Source organism: Anastrepha ludens, chromosome 5, assembly GCF_028408465.1.
Source record: "Anastrepha ludens isolate Willacy chromosome 5, idAnaLude1.1, whole genome shotgun sequence".
Taxonomy (NCBI): Eukaryota; Metazoa; Arthropoda; class Insecta; order Diptera; family Tephritidae; genus Anastrepha; species Anastrepha ludens.
Window position 1 is genome coordinate 36,119,378 of NC_071501.1, and position 25,363 is coordinate 36,144,740.

General features: G+C 37.2%; 1 protein-coding gene across 2 annotated transcripts in view; it reads left to right on the forward strand.

Moving 5' to 3' along the window:
* The first annotated feature begins 5,399 nt into the window (after window positions 1–5,399).
* The window catches only part of LOC128862799 (uncharacterized), a 122,123-nt gene continuing 102,159 nt past the window's right edge, over window positions 5,400–25,363 (forward strand). For both annotated transcript variants that reach the window (XM_054101541.1, XM_054101542.1), the window contains exons 1-2: window positions 5,400–5,681; window positions 24,376–25,228. The gene's annotated coding sequence lies outside the window, so the exon portion shown is untranslated. The remainder of the gene's footprint in view (window positions 5,682–24,375; window positions 25,229–25,363) is intronic.

The following is a 25,363-nucleotide window of genomic DNA, read 5'->3' on the forward strand; positions in this document are numbered from 1 at the left end:
CAACCAATACAATCAAACGAAGTTTCAGTAAATATGCATAACTTGTTTTTTGTATAGCCTATCTGGATTACTGATAAGGCGCATCTGTCTTTGCACACGTTAATTGATAGTTCTTGGCTGCACATGTGAAATGAGTTAACAATAATAAATATGCTTTAATATTTTTGCCATTTTATGAACGTAACGTTATTTCTTATTATAATAATTTGCGCTTTTTTATTTTGAAATAAATCACTGAGGTTATCACATTTCAGTTTGGTTTTGAATTACGTGGTTTTCTATATAAGAATCTGCAATCTCGATTTACAGGGGTTTTCAAGAATCTATCACCAGTATAAATCGGCAGATAAGTGTACACGTGCTAAATTTATGCGCTCTTTCACTAACACACTTACACAAACACACATGCAGTGCGCGAAAGTAGTTACACTACTCACTCACTTTCTTACCACATTTTTTGATTTTGTGGTTTTTACTCATGGCACCCGTTTAGTTCTTAACTTTTTCTTTCCCCGCTAGCGTTTTTATAGTTTTTATTTTTTAATTTTTGTGCTTTAGCTCTACTATGCACACAGCTTATTGGTGTGTGTGTGAGTGCTTCAAGTATTTTGTAGCCGGAAACTCTCAAGCAAGGAAAATATGTTTGTGAGGTTAGGCGAAAACACAAAAAAAAAAAAACAAATAAAAGAAAAATGCACATGCACATGCACACGAACATGCATGTAAACAAATGATTTAGTATGCATACACTCCGAAATCCTTAAAACTGTTCAATAAACTGTCTTTCGCTAAATGTAAGGAAGGCTGCAGCTGCTAATACTCTGCTCTTCACAACTTTATATTCACTTGCATGCATGGCAGGCACCGACTTGTTGTTGGAGAGCGCGTTCTGCACCTGCGTACAAGTAAGTGATTATTGTTGGTAGCAGTTTGCTATAATGGAAAGCCAAATTTAGGGAATCGAGTGGAGAAAAATGAAATTATGTTGAAGCCAGTTAGAGCAAATTTGGATTCCATAGGCAGGATAAAGTGAGCAAAAGCTACAATTTGCACTCAATTTGCAGAAGGCACTCAAAGCATTCGAACTCATAAATTTAAAACTTATTATGTAAGTTTTTATGTTGGAAAAGAGGTAAATAGTACGAATCAAATTTATGTTACCAAAATTGAATGAAAAAAATGACGATTCTTGATTCACGTTGTATCTTAATAACATCCACCCGGAGTCAATTGTAGATGTCAAATGTGCAAACATCAAATAAAACCCAGTATTTAAATTATAAAATAGAACAGCTCAACAAACATTTATTCATTCGATAATTATTTGAATGAGCGATTCTATGTCAAGTAATCGAAGTATTCTGGACTTCTTTGTAAGTTTTCATGAAAATTGCTTGGGATTTAGACTTGAGTAGAAAAAGAGGTAAACTGAAAAGAATTTGAAACAAAAATTAAAATTATCTCAAAATTATTTAAAAATAAATAATTACACTGCCCTGGAAATTTCAATTTTTCTGATGCGAATAAGATGTGACCTAGTGTTCCCGAAGGGAATTTTCGGGCTGAGCACGAATCCGAGTTCAAAAATTTTCCATCACGTCAGGTTTTCAAAAAAAAGGGGGTTGAAACCCCTAAAAATAGCGTATTTGGCCATTTTTCAAAAATTGTGGAGCAGAACCCTAACGCGCTACGATCTTCGTTATTGTCAGTAATTGAAGGTTGAACTTTGCTCTTTGAAATAAGCCCAAACCCAAATTGTTCGCATGCACCCTTAGAGTAGGGGGTGTACTTATGTACAAATGAACATAGGAACTTATAGGAAGATTTGCAACCGTTAATTTTACCAATTCACCAAAATAAATATATTCCCCAAAACAAAATATGTTTTGAAAAGCAAATTTCCGCTTTTCAAAGTTTCTTTAAAAACAAAAACAAAAAAATGTTTTAAAAAGTATATTTTATCCGAAAAAACGAAAAAAAATTAAAATTTTTACCTTTGTTCGCTGTTTATTTCACAAATTTTAAGCTCCACCTTTAACAAAGCCACCCAAACAAACAAAAAAAACTAACATTTTTTTTTTCAAAAAAACAGAACATGTTTTCAAAGTTTATTTTGTCCTGAAAAAATTAAATTTTTATTTTACCGATTATTCCATCCATTTTTAGCTCTATCATTAACAAAACTACTCAACCAAAAAAAAAAAAATTAATTAAAAAAAATAATCTTAAAATCATCCTAAAAACCTAAAAAAAAAAAACTTTTTTCCTGTTTCCCTCTGTTTATCTTACCACTGTAGATCTACTTTACCAAAATTACTCAAACAAACAAACAATTCCTTTCCAAAAAAAAAAAAATGTTTTGAAAAGTTTATTTTATCCTTAAAAAGTAAAATTTTTATTTTTCACCTTTTGTTATTCCAATTTTTAGCTCTACCTTTAAAAAAAAAATTTAATTTTTTCAAAGAACAAGAACAAAATATCTATCCTAAAAAATTGAAAAAAGTAGTAATAGTTCTCCAAAAAAAAAGTATTCCAAAAAATAAATAAATATCGTTTTTAACCATTTATTTGATCATTTTTTAGTTTTACCCCTAACATAACTACTCAAACATGCAAAAGAAAAATATATATATATAAAAAATAATACCATTTATCCTCGAAATAAACAAATGTTAAAAAAGTATGTAGCATCTTAAAAAATAAAAATTGGTTTTTACCGGTTTTATGGTACTTTTAACAAAATCACCCAAACAAAAAAAAAACAACGGTTTCTTTCCCAAAAAAATAAAATGTTTTGAAAAGTTTATTTTATTCGTAAAAAGTAGCATTTTTGTTTCACCGTTTTTCATCTTTTTTTCATCCATTTTTTAACTATACCTGTAAAACAAATTACTTAAACGAAAAAAAAAAAATTTTAAGAAGCATATTTTGCACTAAAAAACTAAAACAAATTGTTTACAGTCTTTTACCAATTTTCACTGTTTATCTTACCAAATAAACCTTTAACGAAATCAACCAAACAAAAAACAAAAACATGTTTTGAAAGTTTACTTTATCCCAAAAAACTAAAGAAAAATATTTACATGATTTGTTTTAAAAATGTATATTTCCTTCTAAAAAGGTAAAAAAAAATTTTTTCAGGATTCACTTAACCAAAAAAAAAAATGTTTTAAAAATATATTTTTTGGTCCAAAAAGGTAAAAACAGATTTTTTTTAGGATTCATTTAACCAATATTTTCCCAAAAAAATGTTTTAAAAATATATATTTTGTTCTAAAAATTAAACAAACATGTTTGTTTACCATTTTTCACGATTTATTTTACCAATTTTTTTTTAAAGTTGCCTTTATCCTAAAACATTAAAGACAAACATTTACCGTCTCTTACCGCATCGGTTCAAAAAGAACAATATATTTTACCCTAAAAAATAAAAAAAAATAAAAAAAAAATTATTGGGAGGTTGAATTAGTTTTAAAGGTTTTTTTCGAAGATTTGGGGCTTTATTGTGAAAAAACGGTACAAAATATTTTATTTGAAGTATTGGCCATCGCTAGCTACAACTTTCGCCCATCTTTCGGGCAATTTCCGGATGCCGTTTCCCCAAAATTCTGGCCGCTGCTTGGCTATCCATGACTCAACCCATATTTTGGTAGCCTCGTACGAGGAGAACCGCTGGTCCGCCAAATCGAGACTCATATGCCGGAACAAATGATAATCGGAGGGAGCTATGTCTGGACTATACGGCGGGTGGGGTAACACTTCCCAGCCAAGCGTTCCAAGGTATTTTTTGACAGGTTGAGCAACATGCGGCCGAGCGTTGTCATGTTGCAAAATAACCTTGTCGTGCCTTTTTACCGTTTCCGGCCGTTTTTCTTTCAATGCCCGGCTTAAACGCATCAATTGCAGTCGGTTACGATCCCCCGTGATTGTTTCGCCCGGTTGGAGCAGCTCAAAATATACGACGCCGACCTGATCCCACCAAATGCAGAGCATGATTTTCTTGCCGTGAATATTCTGCTTGGCCGTCGACGTTAATGCGTGGCCGGGCAAACCCCATGATTTTTTGCGTTTTGGGTTATCGTAGTGGATCCATTTTTCGTCGCCAGTCACCACCCGATGCAAAAAACCCTTCCGATTTTGTCGCTCGATCAGCAATTCGCACGTAAAAAATCGCCGTTCGACGTCGCGCAGCTTCAACTCGTACGGGACCCAATGTCCTTGCTTTTAGATCATTCCCATCGCTTTTAGACGCTTGCAAACGGTTGATTTATCAACGCCCAATGATTCAGCAAGCTCTTCTTGGGTTTGGCACGAGTCCTCGTTTACCAATTCCCCCAATTCCGCGTCCTCGAACTTTTTGGGCTGGCCAAGACGCTCCTTGTCTTCGGTGTGAAAATCACCACTTTTGAATCGTCGAAACCAGTACTCACATGTTGAAATCGACGGAGTATGGTCTGGGTAGGCCTCCTGCAGCAATTCACGGGCTTGGGCTGTATTTTTTTTCAAATTGAAGCAGAAAAGCAAAGCTTCCCGCAAATTGCGTTTCGACGGCACGAAAGTTGACATACTCGGAGCACGAAAACACTGCGTTGTTTATACTTCAGCGAAATGACAGATACTTATAAACAAAGCCTAGGGATGAGGCTTTGTCATGAATATATATTCAGTATTGCCAACGCGATAAAGTGATAAATAGCGCCATCTGTGTGTCACCTTTAAAACTAGTTCAACCTCCCAATAAAAAAATGTGTAACATTTTTTTTACAATGTTTCACGATTTATTTTACAAATTTTTAGCGCTACCTTTAACATAACCACTCAAAAAACAAATAAATATAAATTAAATTTTTCCCCAAAAGAAACAATTTTTTGAAAGTATATTTTATTTAAAAAAATTGATTTTTATACCGTTTTTTATCGTTTTCCACGGTTTACCTTACCAATTTTTAGCTGTACCTGTAACAAGAACAAAATCACTCAACACTCACATCACCCTTTATTCCTTTCAGCTTTAACTGATAACTCCTTTCTATTTTCCTTTCCCTTTCACAGCAAGCACACTCACATGCATACACACATACGAGTCCATGCCTGCTTGCGTGCTTTTTAAAACTTTTACGTAGTTGTAAAAGCTGCCGACCTATCATGTGTGCGGACACGAAGCGTCAACCGACTAACCGACTGGCCGACTATTTTGCCGACTTCCTTGCTTGCCCCTTCACCTTTCGGCGCCTTCGGCTTGTTGTGTTGCAAAGCTATCAATTCTCTTTTGAAGCTGCTTCTTGCCTTTTTTTTCTGTTTTTGCATGCGCTTCTGCAAGAAAAAGAAGCACATTTGAACACTACTGTCGCGCTGGGTTTCGCCGTCGATGCCGAATAATAGTCTCGTGCGTTGCGGAGAATCAAGTTGCGGGCCGCAACAGCAGCAAGTAACGCGGACTAAAATACGGTCCAACGACGATGGGCTAAAAGTGTAAATACTTGAAAAAGTGCAAAAAATTATTATGCATTCTGCTGAGTCTACCTAAGCAGAACTGTTTCGTTTCTGTTTTTTGTTTTCGAAAACTGGTGCTTTTCTGATGCCAGTTAGTGGCTGCTTAACGGAACGTTCGCAGTGAAGTGAGGGAAAAAAACTTTTTTCAACTAATGCGTACTTTGCAAATATTTACAGATATTGAAAATGTAAGCGAATTATTTGTAAGAATTTTTGCTTTTGAAGTGGTGTGCAAGATGTCAGTCGTTAATAGTTGAAAAATTTCCATTATTCAATGGTTAAAGTCGTTGGAGTTAATATATCCACAAAATTTTATATAATCAAGTAATAAAGTAGGCAAAACAAAAACAAACGCTGCAGCGGCAAAAGTACAAGAAAAGCAATAACAATAAAAGTATGAGCAAAAACAAAGTGTGCAGCGCGGCGAGTCACCAAAAACAGATTTTTGGGTGTGTGAAAAGGATATTAACGGGGCACACAAATACATCGAAATGAAAATTTGCTGCAATGTGTGTATTTACACGTGCGTATACATATTTCTGTGTGTTATAAATACAACTACAGCAACTTCACGTAATTTTTTTCATGCTCATGCTGCACCCAACCTCAAGTGCGCGGGTGTGTTTTACTGCCTCGCAGCGGTCACTTGGGCGTATGAGTGGCAAAACCGATGCCGTCGTGCCGATATCGTCGCCTTCTCTGTTCCCAAGCTAATACCAGCAGAAATGCATACATACATACATATTTATGAAATCATGTGTATGCGTTGCGCGTGTTGTAAAATGCCCAGGTGGAGTTAATGGTCAGCACCAAAAGTGTAAAAGTGTTCGTAGGGCAGTTGGCATATTGGGCGGTGAAGGGTCGAAAACTGTCGGAACGTTTGTTGGTGGAGATGAGATGGTTGGTTGTGCTCTTTTTGTATTCTTGGTACTTAATGGCGTTCGAAGTGGGTTGAAATGTGTGAAAATGGAATAAAGCAAAATAAATACATAAAAGGAAAAAAGGCACGAAAAAAAAACGGCTCGACTAGTTCGATTGACTGATAAGAAAGAACAGTTGTCAGGTGAAAAGTAATTGTAAGAAGTAAAAGAGATTATCGAATAAAATGACACATTTTAGCAAAGTGTCATAGAGATGAAAACCCACGTAAGAAATGATTTTTATTGGTGTTCTAGTTCAACTAAATAATTAGCAAATATATTTTACTTCATTTTACGTTTGCCTACCTCAATTTCGGCTAACAACTGTGAATGCTGAAACAAAGCGAATAAAGGAAGGAGAGCCGAAGGAACAGACAACAGAGTTGTAACCATACAGTGGTGATTGTGGGTAGGCAAGCATGAAAAAAGAGAAAGAGTTACAGAGACAGCAACAGTACTAAAAATAGCAATAGCAAAAGGCACTTCTTCTTTTCCTCCTCAAGTTAATGCTTTTGAAATTATTAGATTGGGGAATAAGTTCGTAGCGTTTTTACCGAAGACTTTCATTTAAACAAAACAACAATAATTATATCAATAAGGTAATCATTTATGTATTCGCCGTTCGCCATTCCGTCAAAAAGTACGAGAATTTGTTTAGCCAGTTTTTAAGGACGTCTTTGTTATCGCAGGTAACGCCCTTCATATGATTTGACAGAGAGCGGGAAAGATGGTAATCGGTCGGTGCAAGGTGCGGAGAATGCGGCAGATGCTGAAGTACCTCCCATTCGATCTCTTGGAGTGCCACTTTGAGAGTTTTGCAATATTGGGCCTGGCATTGTCGTGAAGGAGTTTGGTTTGACCATGTCGGTCAGGTATTTTCAGTCGAATAGCCTCATTCAGGTGGTGTAGCTGGGCAATATATAGGTCCATGTTCACCGGGGCAATCAGAAGTAGCTCTATCGAATGAATGCATCCTCCGCCAAACAGCAAACAAATAAAAGAAAATATATAAACGCTATGAACTTATTTTCCAACCCAATATTTCTGGTTAGCCAAAAATTACATATAAATACTTCATTATTTTTACAATAAAATTGAGGTTATCGTAAGTGCAGCGCCTATTCTCAAATCACTTCTAGAAAATAAGCTTGATAATTAAATAAAAAAATATTTTTGCATGCAGCTGGTCCAAGAATAGCAGATAAAGTCATGTCAAAGGTCTTCTTATCAGAAAAGTGATTCCTATTAAGCTACGCCAGCAATAAATATCGACGCACTCGCTTCTAAGACTAAGAGAGTCAATACTGTGAACAGTTAAAACCTTTAGAAATAAGTTGATCTTTCATTTATGGTGTACAGTTAGTAAATCAGGCAGCTTATAAATGGCTTAACTTTTTAAGTACGTTTCCCAATCAGCAACGACTGAGAGACAGCTACGGCCCGAAGTTCTTAGGGCAGCCGGTGCATATGTCTAAATTTTTTTTGCTGGAATTTTAGTACAACTGTCTTCTATAGCGTCGCAGAGTTTGAGTGTGATCTGAAAATTAATTTGGTTTTGGCATTTAATTATATCAGTCAACCGCAGGTGTGTTCTGCAATTTTCACTATGGGTAAAAATATCGAACAAAGAATTTCTCTAAAATGTTGTGTTTTCGAACGGGATTTCGTATGACGAATCATTGAATTGTTGCAGAAAGCTTAGGGCGAGTGAGCTTTATCAAAAACACGGGTAGACCCGTTAGTGATATAAGACTTTTGCAGAGGGCCGAGAAGTCGTGGAGGATTTGTCCCTATCTTGTCGCCCATCAACGTCTTCAACAGTGAAAACATAGACAAAGGCGTGTCACACGAAGCAATTCGCAACATTTTCCACCATCAATTGGGCATGGGACGCGTGGCTGCCCGACTCGTTCCAAGAGAGTTGAATTTCTTTCAAAAAGTGCATAGGAAGAAAGTTGCTGAAGACATGGTTGAGCAAGTGAATTCGGACCCAACATTTATCCATCGCATCATAACAGGTAATGAGACATGGGTATATGAGTTTGACATGCACACCAGTCAACAGTCGGCTGAATGGTCAAAAGTCGTTTTCTTTGATTGTCATGGTGTTGTGCACTCGGAGTTTGTTCCAAATAGTTGTACGGTAAATAAAGAACACGGAATATTTTCTGGAAGTTATCCGACATTTGAGAGAGAATGGGCGTAAGAAACGGCCCAATTTGTGGAAAGAAAAGAACTCACGGATCTTGCGCTATGATAACGCACCGTCTCAGAAGGCTCATATTGTGAACAGTTTTTTGACCAAAAACTCGACAAATATCATCGAACAACCACCGTATTCACCGGATTTAGCCCCATGTGATTTTTTCCTTTTCCCAGAAATTAAATTGCCACTCCGCGGATGCCGCTTTGAGCCGATAGAGGCCAGTAAGGAGAATTCGCTGAAGGAGCTAAAGAAGATCTCTTCAAACGCGTTTAAAACGGCCTTTGATGACTGGACTAACCGTTGGCATTTGGCGGTATTGTATTGCTTTGAATGGAGCCTATTTTGAAGGCGACAATATATATTTTGATGGTTAAGCAAGTATTTTGCGTTTTATTGAACAATTTTTGGTCCTTTTTTGACAGACTGCAGATGCGTGAATGTTGTTAAATTTTTACCAGAAAAAGCATAGGCCCCAAATTTTTGAAGGCACAAAACATCTTTCAAGCTAATAAAATTTAAAAATAATTTTTGGAAAAATCTAATATATCTTAAAGCAAAAACATATCTAAAAGAATAACGTTTTGTGATTACTACAGTATAAAGATAATCACGTACAAATACAAGAATGGGCAGCTAAGATGCCTCAATATTTATTATAAGTTTATATTGAATGAAATGAAGAAATTTATTACTTTGTCGGTAGATGGCCGCAGAGTTCGATATCTCGTACAGTATCTATCAAACAATTTAAAGTTTATGCTCCTTGTCAATGGCATATTTCGCACTAATTAATTTACTTTGCTGCTTTTCGTTTGTTTCCTTCAGTTGCGAGTTACAGGGTGTTAAGAATGAAAGTCAACAATGAGATAATTCGGTACATTTTACAGCTTTTCTCTGTTAAAGGCGAAAATGCAAGCCGGGTAGCTGAAATTGTGAATGGTGTTTATGGTGCCGATACTGTAACACCCAATTACGTGCAAATTTGGTTTCGTCGAAAATAAAGTCACATAAATAATCAAAGTTGACCGACATTTTAGTAGTCATTGCATCGCCCAAGAGCTAAAGATCGACCATAAAACAGTTTTAAATCATTTGCGCAAAAATTTTACTCAAAAATAATGCATTTTTTTCCCCCAAACGTATATGTACATATAAAAGCTACAGCTGCTACTGTGTGCCCATCTGGTCTAAAACTGTTTTACGCTTAAGAAGCCGACGATGAGTAACTGGCTGGACAAAAACCATGTGCACTTAAACGTTGTCTGTGGGCCATATCACACATTTTCGCCATGTCAGTGACGAGTACCATCACGATGCAAATCGAGGTTTCCCACACAGTTTGGAGCATTGTCGATTTTGCGTCACCCTTTATTGTGGAATCGTTAGATAATAGTAGGGCAAGATTCGCTTGAGCTTGTCTGCCACTATTGTAGTGAGTGTCTATTACCTTATCGACAGTGTAAAGAAGTTTTTATGTTTTAATTTCAGCTCTTCACGCCCTTTCTTGACATGCACTTTCTAGCGCTGTTTAGTATCAAAGGTAATTCCGAGATATTTGGCTTCGTTGACGCACGGCATATTTACGCTGTTTATGTAGACTGGTTTTAAAGTATTTTTTTTTAAGTCAAATATAATGCGTACCGATTTTGAATTGCTTAGTTTGATTCCTATGCTTACATGAAGTCATCTGAAGCTTATGATTCTTACAATTTTTAGCATTTGACCTCCTACTAAAGTGCCATTAGTCTCTATTAACCACGATGCGGAAATAAATTCAGGGTTATTTTGATATACCAAATGTTTACCACTTTTCGTAACTTTTTAGATTCATCGCTTATCACAACAAATGTACGTAGCTTCTAGGGTTCATCGAGAGAAGGTGGCAGTTCTATTTTTCAACAACTTTTTAATTTGTGTTTTTTGCTTCTTTCTCCCAATGTTATTTTTGATATTTGATACATATTTGTTTTTGTTACGTTAATTTTTAGAACTTCCTTTTTTACTTTTTTTAATTTTTTTTAAATTTTTTGTATTTTTTAAGCTTTGATATTGAATATAATGTAACCAAACTGCGTTTAACTGTAAGCGCTGCTGCTACGAGCCAAACTAAGACCTTCCTCTAACCATAGGCCCACGCAGAACACAGACAATATAATTTTTAATCAGAATTCAATTGTTACATTTTTTAAAGCTTTCAATGACCAAAGTTTGAAAAAGCTAATTCGAAGCTCGAATTCTCCTCTATGCGATGTTTCATTAAAATTTACCTATGCATTTATATTTTTTTTACTTTTGACGGGCTTCTAGCCTCTCATATTTGACCCATATCTGCTTGGTGATTGATTTACTAGACCTGAATCCCTACTAATTTTTTTTTTTTTTTTAATTTTATTTGCAATCTATCAGTTGACAATCAGCAAATTTTTTAAATATAAGAATTATGACAGGATTGATTGCGCTCCATTGAGACCAATCAATATATTGTAAAACAGTTGTATTCGCTACAAGTCAATTATGTTTCCTCAAATCTGTTTGGGAGATCCAAAACATGAATTTTTTTAAGGCGTTTGACATCCATGCTATTGTGTAGAAGATTTCTTGCTAGTAAGTTTTCATGGTACGACAGTCTGTTTAGGTATCTTCGAGAGGCTTTGGTGATTTCATTTCTAACATAAGGTACATTTAAGTCTTTGTGAATTTCGAAGTTAGTTATATACCAAGGAGCACCAACAATGCTTCGTAAAGTCATAGCCTGGTATCTTTGCAGGATTTCAATGTTTGAGTTACTCGCTGTTCCCCAAAGCTGTATTGCCTATGCCCATACTGGCTTTAAGATAGCTTTGTAGAGCAGTACTTTATTTTCGAGACTAAGTTGTGATCGCGAGCCTAAGAGCCAGTACATTTTTTTCGTTTTAAGCTTGAGTTGTTTCTGTTTCTCTTTAATGTGAGTTTTCCAGGTCATTCTTCGGTCCAAATGTACTCCGAGGTATTTGACAGTTTCACTTTCAGGTATGGTAGAGCCATTCAAAAATACGGGAGGACAATTCCCGGTTCTCAAAGTAAACGTTATCTGAAGCCCTACTAATGATGCCAAATTATTTCATTGCTTTTAGTAGTTCATTAATGTAGTAGTTCAGTGCTTTTAGTAGTTCACTATGCATTACTTAAATATATAAAACCGTATATGTAGCATTCCTAGTATTACGAATATTCGGATATCGATTGGTTGGAAATAGTATTCGAAAAAAGCTTTTGAAAATCTTAATAAATTCCTCATTAAGGAGTTCATAATAGAGGAGGCCAATTCGAGCATGGTAATGAATCGCGATATGCAAGAAGTGATACCTTGCATTGGCTTGTTCTCTGAGCTTTCACTAATTAACTGAAAACGTAGGGACTTATGTCGATGATATACGAACCAAAAGAACTGATTACTTAAAAGTGATCATTTATGATGATCGATAGAAAAAATTATATAAAAAGTAGGCCAAACAGGATATTGCAAGTGTTGAAAAGTGCGGAGATCTAGCACGTTAATTACAGAATACTTAATATAGTATTTATTTGATTAGAGTGCAGCAAGTCACAAAATTTGCTTCCAAACTTTGGTCACAGAAATCCTTAAACAGTGTTACAGTATCTGATAAAAAAAATATATGTAAATATTTGCAGTGTTGTAGAATTTTATGGGGATCATTCTTAGGGAATACACCCATAACTCACTGTACAACCGCTTATACGAGGTTTTTTTTTGCGGATGAAGGGGTTTAAAATGCCTAATGCATCATCAAAGCTGCCTAAGAGTGAAGTCTGTAGAATTATGAAATGAAAAATATTACTGTTCTACCAAAAATGGAGTATAGTGTACTGTCTATACTATAAAGGTGAATGTCTGTACGTTGTCCGCGCTTCACTACGAAACGACAACACCAAATGACGTAAAAATTATTATACATTCATATTTTCACCCAATGAAGGTTATAGGCATGTTTTTATGATGGAACTCCCTTCCCACAGCCCCCAGGCCGCGCCACTACTCTCATTCGTCACTAATAATCGAACATTTGCTTAAATTTAATCTAAAAAATCTTAGTTTTTCCTATATCCTACTATTTATAGCACACTCTAGACGTCATAATCCACATAAGCTGTTCAACTATGACGCAAATGCAAAGTTCAAAAACGGTTTGAGATAGAAAATTAATAAAAATAATTTTGCTTGATATTTTTCTGATTGGTTGTTTTGATTTTATTCAACTAAGCATAGCAACGGATGTCGGGTATTGTAATATTATGGTTATTAATAAAAAATTATTTTCTATGAAATTATTTTTTGTAATTCTTTTATATACATATCCTAAATCCCTCAAGACTACTCCTACTCCTATGCTATGGGGGGAATGGCAACTGTTTTCCAAACAGAAGTTTTTGCCATCCTGAAAGTAGCCGAATGGATAATCGAGAGGAGATGGAGCGGGAAACAGTTTGGAGTCTTCAGTGACAGTCAGGCTGCATTGAAGGCCCTGGAGAACGCGAAGCAAACCTCAAAGATTGTTCAAGAATGTAAGAAGAAGCTTTATTCTGTCGCAAGACAAAACAGGATTGTACTTATATGGGTTCCGGGACACTCCGGTGTTCAAGGAAATGAAATCGCCGACGAATTTGGCAACCGTGGATTAGCGGTGCCCCCACAGGGGCCAGAGCCAATAAGCGGAATCATGAATTGGATCAGCGATTATGTAGGCAATCTACATACAGAGCGATGGTCCGGTCTGGAACGCTGCAGAACTGCAAAGTGTTTTGTGACAAGTCCGAACAGAAAACTGTCAAACTTTCTACTAAAACTTTGAAGGAAAGACATTCGGTTGATGGTCGGCATCATTACAGGACACAACCCATGGGGTCAGCACATGACCACCATTGGAATCATCGAGGACCTGGAATGCCTGTCATTTTTGGAGGAGGCGGATAGCACTGAGCACTTTCTCTGTGAGTGTCCTGCCTTTGCTAGAGCACGGCTACGAGTATTGGGTACCGATGTCATGAGAATGAGTAATATTCGTTCTCTAAAACTGGAGGATATTTACAGATTTACCAAAGAATCTGGAAAATTCTCACAGGACTAACTATCTCTATATCTGTCTCTATTCTTTCCTATCTCTTTCTCTGATACTTTTCTCCTTCCCTCCTTGACTATCTACCCCCTTTCCAGAGCTTTAAATACAATGGGCTCTTTAGCCCGAGTGTTTTAGGAGCCACCAAATCTCCTGGAGGTCCTTGGATCGACCTTTTCAAATTCAAATCCAACTCCTACGCGAGCAGGGTCGCGGGTTAAAGCTAGTTTTTTATAAACTAAATTGGAATAATACTTATTTCCAAAAGTACTGTGCCTTTTTATATTTCGCACAGCTTTCACCTGCATTAGTGGTTCAATAGGAACTTTTTAAAGAGAGAAAAAGTAGTATCACAACAACGCATAGTTTGTAAAAGAAATATTTTAAATTTTCCATTTCAGTTTTTTTTTTCTTTCTCCGTCCCTTTACTGGATTAGATTCCAATAAGTGACTATTCACACATTTTTCTGTCAGTGAATGCTTGTGTGCATAATCAATGTATCGCATCACACTCATCTACTTATATACATATACCTTTGTATGTAAAGGCTCACTTCATGCATTTTTCATGCGCCATTTTGCAGCCAAACCCTCAAATAACACTTGAGAAATCACCGACGATGTTGCTATGACAACAACAACAACAACAACAACAGCAGCAGCAGCAACAATAACAGCAATATTTCGTCGCATTGCAAGTACAGCACAGTTGTCAAGTAATTGTCAACGTGATTGCTGCTGTCAGCAGATCTATGCTAGCATGTCTTTATGAATTCATGTATGCATCTACGCTGCATAGGTTTTTATATGTGATTGTATCTTTGCATCAAAGTGTGACTTTTGCCCACTTAGGTCTACACAATTTGTCATATACTGTCAAACTTTGCTCACGTAAATGCACACACACACACACACGCACACACACACTCAAACACATTAGTTTTAATGGCATGCATTCCATTACATGGCTATGCAAAAAAGTACGAGTCTTGTCATAATCGCTGTTAGAATTATGTGTACCTCCACTTGTACTTTTTCTCAGGCTTTCACATGGATGCGAACATGCAATAAGAACAAGAATTCCACACAATGAGCGAATAGGCATACGCAAAGTGTAGGAATGACAAAGTGTTCACAATTTATGCTAAATTATATAAACTATTCCAAATATAGTAGAGGGCGACCGCTGTAGCGAGTGGGATTGTGCGTGGCTCCTATTCGGTTGGTCTCGGGTTCGCAGTCTACTGTTAGGTTAGATTGATCTGGCTAGATGAAAGCCATCACATAGACCTATTGGTCCTTAGTGTTACCAGATGGAGCTAGACCTGTAAGTTTCCTTGTAGTAGGCTTCTTATAATAAGCCTGCATCGTTTCCGAATCTAAGTAAGCTCTGGAGCTCTATCCCCGAGAGGCATTCTAATTTATCATTTTGTAAAGCTCCTAAACATTGCGTTCGGGTTGCCATGCATTAGGCAAGAACGTAGAAGGTGCTTAATAGTTTCCCTCTCTTCTAGTTCATTGCAAAATCTGCAGCTATCATTGTTTGTAATTCCCATCTTGAATGCGTGTGCCGCTAGTTCTGCTTTCCTTTCTACACGGGGCTAGTACGAATCTGGCGTATTTCCTGCAATATCCTTATGTCCGGGTACCCAATAGATTTGCAACCGTCTGTCTGCGGCTAGTCTCTCTATGGCTTTTCTGGTCGTAAGAACGTTTTTAGAAGACATTTTATATGGGTTATTGCCTTTATTGCCGCTTGACTGTCTTATACGAAACACAAAATCTGAATCTTGCTGAAGTTGAGATACTTCTACGTTTCTTTATTAAAAAATTTATTTTTTTTGCCGTGAAATACTCCGATTTATATGATCACATCAAAACACATTTGCTTTCCTAATATCCATTTACATTGCGAGCATATATGAATTAAGTCACAGGCTTCCCCGCTGAGGGTACTGTACGATTTGGCGATACTTGGAAGGATATCTCATCATCATTATCATTATCATAGCATCACATCTCAGGTTGTACCATTTGCTCCCGTTACAATTCACTACCACGTCACTCGGTCATCAACTTTTCATTTGATATCAGATATGTCCAGATCTCCAAAGTCGTCTTTAATGTCATCTCTCCATCATCTTCTCGGCCGTCCTCTTCTTCTGCTGTCTTGTGGATTTGTTTCTAAGGTCCCTTTTAGAGTTATATCGTTGCTCATTCGTAAAATGTGACCGTACCATCGAATCCTTTGCGCTTAGATGTACCTGTTTACATTTGTACCCCTGATAAAAGTGTCTAACTCGTCGTTGTACCGAATGCGGTAGGTACCGTCTTCAAGTCGAACATATATTTTTTAGAATCTTCCGTTCAAAACAATTTACCTGATCGGTTTCAATAGATTTCAGAAACAAAAGAAAAACAACTGCATGCAAAATTTAGTTCTGAGTCATTGTCTGCGTTCATACCTTCGTTTTTGCACAATCCTAAGAGTAAAAAAAAAATTCGACTTTTCTGGACTCTGCTGCTAAATCCAAATCACACTACTTAGCACTTAGAGATATTAAATATTTCAGTGATGATTTTTCTGCCCACGTTATTAGCTTAATTTTTCGTGCAAGATGAAGTCTGTTTAACTTAAATTGGAGACCTTTTAAAAATGTACTTTCTACCGCCTGTACAGTTTGTAGCTCGGGTGTCTCTGAAAAAATCCAACATGTCAAATAGTACGTCTGCCCAATTTATAAACATTTTCGTTTGGTGCATTTTGGTGAAAAGACTTTTGATTTATCTAATGCAGGGTCCGGCACTCGAAGTGTAACCAACTTCAGGAAAATCACAACCAGCGATTGTTCGTGAGCTCGAGCATCTTAAAGTAAATAAAGTTTTTGTTTATCGCACCATTTATCGCTACAATGATACTGGTAGCAACACGAAATGTCATGGAGGTGGTCATCGAAAGGCTGCAACGTCACGTGAAATGGTTCAAAAATTGCAGAAGCGATTTGAACGAAATCCCCGACGAAGTGGCAATTAAATGCCGAAAGAACTGAAAATATCTGATTGTAGCATCCGCCGTATACTGAAAAATGATCTCAAAGTTAAGCCTTATAAGATCCAAAAGGCGTATGTTCTCACACCAATATAGCAACAAGTCAGACTTGACAGAGCGAAGGAGTTTCTTCGCATGGCCGAAAGCGGTTAATTTCTGAACATTGTGTTTTCTGACGAGAAAATTTTTCAAATTGCGCAATTCGTTAACTCCTAAAACAATAGGGGTATTTGTCCGACCGTTCATATGAGAATTTGAGTGATAGACTGGCCACCAGAAGGCAGCACCCACCATAAGTAATTGTTTGGGACTTTATACCACAAATGGGCCTCTCCAATTGTTTTCATCGAACCTGGAGTCAAGGTAAATGCGAAATATTATCGGGAAAGTATTCTGGATGTGCCTTTGAAGCCGTTGGCAGAGAAATATTTCGGTGGCGAACCATGGACGTTTCAACAGCACTCGGCACCGTCTCACAAAGCTCGAGTGAACCAAGAATGGCTAAAAAACAACGTTCTGACTTCATAACGTTCCCACAATGGCTCTCAAGTTCACCAGATGCGAATCAGATGGATTATTCTCTTTGGGCCATTTTGAAGAGCAAGGTCCGAACTAAAAGATTCATCAGTCTCGAGACGCTAAAAAAATCCATTGTCCGCGAGTGAGCCAAAATACCTGTAAGTCATATTCGGACTGCTTGCGATTCATTTCTGGACTGTCTCAAGGCCATAGTCAAGGCAAAAGGTTCCCATATCGAAATTGATTCTTAATTTTGTACAGGGTTTGATTGAAAAGTAATGAGCCTTCCCGCGCGGAGCGTCTGCCAAGCGATCAACCGAATCGGCTGGTGAGGGAAAATGATCGTTGGACCTTCCCCTTCCACTAGAAACCGGTCCCCGTTCGCTGGCAACAGCAGTGCAGTCAACATCGCTCCGCGCGTGAAAGCTGTTTTAAAAGTGTGTTAAGATTTTGCAGTCAAAGCTGGCCGCATCAATGCTGACCATCTTCTTCGACTCTCGAGGCAGCGTCCACAAGGAGTTTGTACCTCCAGGAAGCACTGTAAACGAGGCATTTTACAATGAAGTGCTCCTTCGGCTGAAAAACCGCGTCGCCCGGGTTCGGCCCGACCTCGTCAACAATTGGACTCTTCATCACAACAATGCGTCGGCGCACACCGCCTTCCTCTGCACCTCTGCATTGGCCAAGATGGGGGTTCCGGTGCTTCCCCACCCTCCCTACAGCCCATACCTGTCCCCTCCGGACTTCTTCTTGTTCCCGAGCCTGAAAAGAAAGCTGAAGGGGAGGCGTTTCGACTCCATCGAGGCGATCCAAAAAACTGTGACAGCCGAATTGAACGCGATTCCGGCGGATGAGTTTAAAAAATGTTTCCTGCAGTGGTAGGACCGCTACCAGAGGTGTACTAACGCTCAAGGGTCCTATTTTGAAGAATATTAGTTGCATAAGCCAAAAGGTTTAATACAATTGCTTAAACAAAATAAGGCTCATTACTTTTCAACCAAACCCCTGTATTATTTTCACATATTTTTTATTTTGAATTGCATAAAAGTAATTTTCCAAACTAAATGTATTACCTTTTTAATTGGTTACACCTCGAGTGCCGGACTCTGTAGCCTCAGCTACTTTCAATTCCAAATATCCCTTGACTTTATATTCTATTAGTAAATACCTGACATCTCAAAATTTATACACAAGTTTGGCCAATTTTCAACAAAATTTCAAACTTTTAATTCGCATTTAAAAAAAAAGATGTGCGCCATTTTAAGCCAACTAAATTTTAGTGAAATAAAGTAAAAAATTCAAGCTACTACGAAAGCTTGTAGATTTTTTATAAATTTTTTCCTTGACGGTGTTGCACATTCTCCCCATACAACAAATCCAGGGAACTTTTTTTTATATGCAGCAAACACAAAACATCGTCAGCGAAAAAATGATCACAAATCAACGAGAGTTTTTAACCACTTCAAGCTTACGCTTTATTATATAATACTAAAATGAAATGGGACATACAACTGCGCACACAATTTTTTTATATTTCTAATTTCTTAAAATTTTGGTAATTTGATTAAAATTTGACGAAATTTTATAAATTTTGCACAAAATTTGAAACTTGGATTAATATGGTTTGTATTAAGGTTTGAACAATATTTTTATACAAAAACAATGTAAAATAAATAAACAAAGTCTTAAAACTTGTAAAAACGTGCTACATTTCTTTTGTAGGCTGTAACTATTCGAGCCTTCGTCACAGTATTTCCTTCCAAAGGGGAATGGGATAACGGGCTTATTGTTAGAGAAAATGATATAAACATCTATGCAGATGGCTTAAAACTAAACAACAGAGTAGGTGGAGGAGTTTACTCCGATAAACTCGGAGTTAGTCAATCATTTCGCCTACCTGACCATTATAGGAAGTTAAAACAAGAGTACTATCCACAAATGAAGTCTTCATATACTCGGACAGTCAAGCAGGAATAATAGGGTTAGAATCTAAAACACACTCGTCAAAAACAGTCATATAATGTTTTAAACTTCTAAATGACGCATCGCAGTACTACAAAGGAACTGCAAGGCAGGTGAACTTGCTCGAACCGGTACACCGCTTGATGTCCAAGTGAATAAGACGTTGATACCTATGCCTATAGCCACTTGTAAACTACTGATAGATGGGAGAACCATGAATAAGGTAAATACAAGTTGGCAAAACCCCTTAACATGGGAACTAAGTAGACAATCATGGCCGAAATAGGACAGCGGTCGATCAAAAAGCTTATTAAGATTTAACAGAGAAGCTATAAGAAAAATGATAGCGGTATTCACTGGTCATTGCTTAATAGGCAGCCACGCTAGAAGGTTAAGGCTCCCATACTGCGTTTTATGTAGAAGCTTTCTTAATACAGAAGAAGGGGAAACAGTCAGACACCTTTTATTTGAGGGTGAAATCTTTGCTGTTAAGGGGCTCCGCTCCTGTAGCGGACGTAGAGCATCTAAAACTAACGATGCTTTGCCCGTTTATTAAATCTACCGGATGGTTTGAAAAGGAAAAGTTCCAGTGGTATCTCAATGGACCTACCTATCTACCTACTATTGGAGCCGCCAAAAAAACGTTGACTCTTCTTCCTTTTTCTAATAAATGGTGATAACATTGGAGACACTTTTTCCAATAGGGTTTTGTTGACAAATCACGCGTGACTACTGTCAAATTAAATGCATAATTATTGACTTTTCATCTTAGAAAGACTCCGGAGATGGTATCATGAAAATCGACGCTCTGTGCAAAGTGTTCATCGCCCGCTCAGGCCAACTTATGGTGCTCAGCGATTAAGCCCATTTTTGGCTTAATGGCTAAATCAACTGAGTTGAAAGTTTATTTCAATAAATGCCACAAAGAAGATAAGTTAAGTCATTTAAGAAAATATTTTCTTCCAATATTGACCGAACCTTACGTGAATACACTCTAAGAATTTGGTCTCCGTACTCCATGCCATTCGTTAGAGGAATGATGTCGGGATGCCATTAACCGCGCGAACGTTGTTTTCTTTTAGTGCTGAAATGGTCGATGGGTTTGTTTCGTAGACTTTACTTTTGGGATACTTTCACAGAAAACAGTTTATAGAGAGAAACTTTAAACTTAAACCCTAATTCTGCCAAAACTCACGACTTTTATTTTAATAAATGCTTTTCTTAGCTTGATTTGTCAAAATTTTTAAACAACAAAATCTTACTCAGTTCGACTGAATGAGTTGATTTATATTAAATTTTAATGGTACAAATTTCAATACAAATCAATTTACTCTGTATTGTATACTTTTCAGTGAATTAAAACAAGTTCTGTGAAATCGAAAATATTTTATTGTAATGCAATGACTTAAAATTTTTGGGGTTCCGAAATTAGCTGGTATTAATCATGCGATTTACGTAACCTAAAATCTACCGGGGTTCCGGTATTGGCATCTCTAACCCTTTCTATATGGACAGCTGAATGGAGAAATACTTTTCCGACATGCAAATCTTGACGCCGTTCAAGCAGAAGCTTGCAGGTCAGCATACGAGTTGAATAAAAAAGTGTGTGCGTGGTTTTGTATTTCTATTATATTATATTTTATTTCAACAATATGCACATTAATATGTGAGCTCAAAACAATCTCATATAAAACATAGTCAACTGCAAGCTTTAGATCAAACGCTAAAGAAAATCTTTAAGTGTCTATTGATGCCAGTTATGGCTTAGATGATAATAAAATACCATTGTCTTGCTTTTAGAGGTGAAATTTTGAGTTTTCAAAATCATATCCTTAGCACATTATGTATATGACACCTTTGTTTGGCTTAAATGTTTTTCTTAATTCCTAAGCAAAGTATTTTATCCCCTCCATAACGTTCTATCAAAATGTTGTTACATCGAATTTAAAACAAAATGGAATACCCATTTACATATATAAACAACTACAACAGCTGATGTTGTTATGCCTTTATATTGCGTTGGTAAATAAATATGCAATCACAAACACACACCGATATTTTAAGGAGATAACACGTGTACCATTTTTGAGAGAAAAATGAGAGAGAAACAAACTAACTGCTAGATTGAGCGCTTCTACCAAAACAACAAGTAAACAACACAAATTCTACACCCATCAATGTTACGCAATCTCAGCTAACCACTGAAAAGCAACAACAAATTAATATAAGTTAACAACAACTATGGGTAGCAATAAAAACAAATACCGACATGCGTAGTGAAGAGAAGAGAAAACGGCGCATAACGATTGAAGGTGAAGGAGCAGCCATTCTAAATAATTGTTTTTGTGGGTGAGAGCGAAAAAATTTAAATGGCACAGTTTGAAAAATTCTATGCAGCCATAAAAAAACAATAATGCAATATTAACAAAAACAACAGTAAATGGTAATTTTCAAAAACAGTAGTGAGCTTGCTCCGGATTGTAGAAAACGCACGCACATCCTGAGGATACTCAATGCGAACTTGCACATTCAAACATACACACAAATGCCTATGTATACCTATGTATGTACATGTGTATGATATATATGCACATTTGTGGTGGGCGGAAAGTGTCTGACATGGCCAGGAAGGTTTTCACAGACAGGAAATTTAAGTAAAAGTGTGAGCGTTAAGCGGAACTTGGCGAAATAAGAGGTGAAATAAAAGTTACTCAAATGGGACTGTAAAAAGTTTAATGATAACATGGAGAGTAGAGATATCGATATTTGTGGGGGTAACGTATTAAAATATGTATGCGTGAATTTATGGGGAAAATAAATAGCTTAGAAATAATGGTAATGATAATTTAAATACTGAAGTAAGAGAAATTAGTCGGTTTGAAAAATGGAAAAAATAAATAAATCAATAATACATAAAAAATTCTAAAGAAAGGGTTAAAATATTGTAATAATAATAAACAATTGCGTGGTGTTAATGACGTACACGAGTAAAGTTGTTGTTCTGAGCAAATTTTAATTATATTTAAATAGCTTAAAACTGTGAAAACTTACTCGTTCATAGCTCACTTCCTGTAGCTTTCTGAATTCGTAGTGTTGTGCGTTGAGGGAATCTGGGGTAACTATTTGCTACTTTATGTTGTTTCTGTAGACGTTTACGTTATTTGTATGCAGATTCTACCTGGGACGATCCTGAGTGAAATTCTCCAAAGCATTATTTTCTAGAACATTTTAATCCTCTAGCAGCTTTGTAAATGCATTGGTTTTCAATTTTGATGAAATGCCCCTATTTTAAGGCACCTAGGGGGTTTGCGGTCGCCTAAGCCGAATGGGTTGGTGCGTGACTACCATTTGGGAGTGCGTAGGCTCGAATCTCCTTGCATGAAACAGCAAAATGAAAACGTTTTTTCTAATAGCGGTCGCCCCTCGGCAAGTAATTTCAAGCCTCCGAGCGTATTTCTACCATGAAAAAGCTTTTCAAAAAAAATCATTTGATGTTCGGGTTCGGCTTAAAACTGTACGCCCCTCCATTTGTGGAACAACAACAATACTCACACCGCAAATAAGAGGAGGAGCTCGGCCAAACACCTAACAGAAGTGTACGCTCTAATTATTAAGCAATTATTTAATGGGCTAAAAGGTAGGACATTTTCTATCTTGGGACCAGCATCAAAAACAAAAATTACGTCAGCCTGGAGATCAAACGGAGAATAAATACTGCCAACAGGTGTTACTTTGGGCTCAGCAGATAATTAGGAGGTCCTCTCTCTCGAAGGACCAAACTGACAGTCAACAAAACACTCGTCTTTCTCGTCCTGCTATATGACGCAAAAGCATGCACGATGCTAACAGCAGATGAGAAAGCTTCGGGAGTCTTCTCCAAAAGATCTTTGGTCGCCTCCTTCTTGGTGAGGAGTATCGTGTACGGTGGAACTGTAAGCTGTATGAGCTTTATAGGGACATGGACATAATTAAGCGTGTAACTTGTGAATGAGGACGCTCCAGCAAGGGAGCCTACGACACGGTACCCCTAAAAGGAAGACGAGGAAGGGGAAGACCAATTCTGCATTTTCATGAGACAGTTCTCCAGCCTGGATTCCTTTTATTTCTTTCACTAAATCGCTTCATCCACTACATCTCTGATCAGGGTTTCAGGACATAGGAACATAGAGGAAAATGAAATTGCCGATGAACTTGCCTAAAAGAGGTCAACTGAATTGGTCTTAGAGACCTCCTACTCGGCATCCCCGTCCTAGAATACCTAGATTTACTATTTAATCTCCATTGCAGAAGTTGTAGGGACCTTTCTCTGTAAATGTCCGGGTTTGGCAGCTAGACGATTAAGGTCACTGGGTGCTCCTTTATTCGTATTCACCTGATATGGCCCCGTGCGACTTCGTTTTGTTTCCCAAGTTGAAGTTACCACTTCGTGGAAGGAGATTTCAGTCGATAGAGGAGATCAAAGAGAATGCGACGAAGAAGCTGAAGGCCATCCCTTCGTCGGCCTACCAGGGGTGCATGGAGGACTGTGTTAAACGATGGCACATGTGTGTTGGTTCAGACGGGTCATATTTTGAAGGAGATAAAATAAATTTGCTTGCAGTTTAACTCTGTTTTGTTTTATTTAAACATACCCGGTACTTTCTGATCATAGGGTATATGTAGATAAAGAATTGTTAAAGATAATCTCAAAAGGAATTACTAACGCCAGCCACTTCTTGAGCAAGATAGTTGAAACACCGACATTATCTGTATGTGACGAAGGTTTGAGAGGAAGCAACCCCTTAACAATTTCATAAGATGAGAATAGAAACAAAGATATCTCGAATGAAAGGTCAGGGGACGCCTCGTCAGTCGAGACTAAACGTCTTCGGATTAACTTTGATATTTCGCTCAGTGCTAGAAAGCAGATTATTTAAGAACTTAAATTACTTTTAAAAATGCTGGTATTTTACTTATTACCAGTTGTTTTAAATTTCTTGAGGCAATTATTTGTAAGATTTTTTAGTTTTAGATTTTAGATTTTGTAGTTCTTGTATATTAGTTATATTTTCCAGTTATCAAATCAAAGAATTCATTGGTTAATAATCACAAATTTTTATTTTCTTATTTCAGATGACAGAGCGTAAAAACTTTTCAAACATAACGACACATTTTATTGGCAAGAGCAACAACCAATGCACTCAGATGACCTACAAACATAATTTGAGTGGAGTAATCTGAGTTGAGAGAAATGCAAAGAGCAAACCGCCATAATCACTCAACTAGCCGAGAGAAGAGCAGCCCTGCGATGCCTTCCAATGCAAAGTTCCCATAAAAAGCTTCGGCTGACAGTAATCAAAAACGTGCGATGCCAAGCCTCCCCCCCAATCAGGCGCTCTGCGGAGCATGAGAGAGCATACACCTGCATGCGCCGCATCAGCTGCGCCGCATCTAAGCTATAATCGAATATTACATGCAGCCAGCCAGCCAACCAAGCCACCAAAGGCAGGACTGAGCGTTGAACGACGCAGCACTACAATATGAGAACGCGAACAGTGAGGAACGCTTAAATAGGAAAGCCGCGCACAGCAGCGTGCTGGTGAAAAAAATGTTGCAAGTGAAATAGTGCAAAAAAAATATACTTAAAAGAAAATATGGATTATTGTGTAGAAAATTGCAAACAATTTGCAAAGTGATGCAACAAAAACGCAACTAAAAATAACACAAATAAATAGGCTGGTATTATTGTGACATTTTGCATAACGCTTAAAAGTATACTACGGTTTAAGCTAAAAGCTATAGAATTTGTAGCATAAAAGTCAAACAAATTTCTGCAAAAAATGTGGCTAAAGTAAAGTGAGTTTTGAGGCGCTGCAAGTGTGTGTATGTGTGCATGCCTGACAGTGCAGCACCACGAAGAACACGGCGGGCGGCAAGTAAACGCCGTAAGCCGTCTATGCGTGCAAACGCCACACAACGAGAAAAGGTAAAACTAGGAGAAAAAAATTAAAGAAAATATATAGCATACTTTTTAGCTGGGCTGCAGAACACCACACCACAGTTACATGCTTGGGTGTGTGTGTATGTTTTTGGCTTTTAAAAAAATTATTCTTAGCCACGC